Here is a 1,479-nt window from a genome sequence, read left to right on the forward strand (position 1 = left end):
TGTTTTCAAATCATATCTTCTCAATCATATCTTTTTAATCACATCTTTTTCAAAACAGTTTTCAATCATATCTTTTTTATTTCTAATTTCAAAGTCTTTTTCAAAAATTACTTGATTTCTTTCACACTCTTGATTTTCGAAAATCAATTAAAGTTTTTCAAATTTTTTTAAAAAAAAAAATCTTTTTAACCTAATTTTCGAAAAAGCTCTTCCTCTCTTCTCACATCCTTCTATTTATGGAGCACCACTCCTCCTCAATGCACAATTCGAACTCTATCTGACTAAGTTCGAATTCTTCTCCTTCTTCCTTCTATTTTTTTCTTCTCTGACACCTCAAGGAATCTCTATACTGTGACATAGAGGATTCCACATTTTCTTGTTCTCTTCTCTTTCATATGAGCAGGAACAAAGACAAGAGCATTCTTGTTGAAGCTGACCCTGAACCTGAAAGGACCTTGAAGCGAAAGCTAAGAGAAGCTAAGGCACAACTCTCTGTAGAGGACCTAACAGAAATCTTCAAAGAAGAAGACATGGCAGCCGAAAACAACAACAATGCAAACAATGCAAGGAAGGTGCTGGGTGACTTTACTGCACCTACTCCCGACTTCTATGGGAGAAGCATCTCTATTCCTGCCATTGGAGCAAACAACTTTGAGCTTAAGCCTCAATTAGTTTCTCTAATGCAACAGAATTGCAAGTTCCATGGACTTCCATTGGAAGATCCTCATCAGTTCTTAGCTGAATTCTTGCAAATCTGTGACACTGTCAAGACTAATGGGGTTAACCCTGAGGTCTACAGACTTATGCTATTTCCTTTTGCTGTAAGAGACAGAGCTAGGACATGGTTGGACTCACAACCTAAAGAAAGCCTGGACTCATGGGAAAAGCTAGTCAATGCCTTCTTGGCAAAGTTCTTTCCACCTCAAAAATTGAGTAAGCTTAGAGTGGAAGTCCAAACCTTCAGACAGAAGGATGGAGAATCCCTCTATGAAGCTTGGGAAAGATACAAACAATTGATCAGAAAATGTCCTTCTGACATGCTTTCTGAATGGAGCATCATAGGTATTTTCTATGATGGTCTCTCTGAACTATCCAAGATGTCTTTGGATAACTCTGCTGGAGGATCTCTTCATCTGAAGAAGACGCCTACCAAAGCTCAAGAACTAATTGAAATGGTTGCAAATAACCAATTCATGTACACTTCTGAAAGGAATCCTGTGAACAATGGGACTAATCAGAAGAAAGGAGTTCTTGAGATTGATACTCTGAATGCCATTCTGGCTCAGAACAAGATATTGACTCAACAAGTCAATTTGATTTCTCAAAGTCTGTCTGGAATGCAAAATGCACCAAGCAGTACTAAGGATGCTTCATCTGAAGAAGAAGCTTATGATCCTGAGAACCCTTCAATGGAAGAGGTGAATTACATGGGAGAACCCTATGGAAACACCTATAATCCTTCATGGAGGAATTATCCAA

At 38.2% G+C, this 1,479-nt stretch overlaps 1 non-coding gene across 1 annotated transcript; it reads right to left on the reverse strand.

The window, feature by feature from the left end:
- Nucleotides 1-935: 935 nt before the first annotated feature.
- On the reverse strand, nt 936-1,043 carry LOC130972617 (small nucleolar RNA R71). The gene has a single exon (XR_009083776.1). It is a non-coding gene; the product is annotated as a small nucleolar RNA R71 (small nucleolar RNA).
- Between the last annotated feature and the right edge of the window lie 436 nt (nt 1,044-1,479).

This window comes from Arachis stenosperma, chromosome 3 (assembly GCF_014773155.1).
Source record: "Arachis stenosperma cultivar V10309 chromosome 3, arast.V10309.gnm1.PFL2, whole genome shotgun sequence".
NCBI classification, from domain to species: domain Eukaryota; kingdom Viridiplantae; phylum Streptophyta; class Magnoliopsida; order Fabales; family Fabaceae; genus Arachis; species Arachis stenosperma.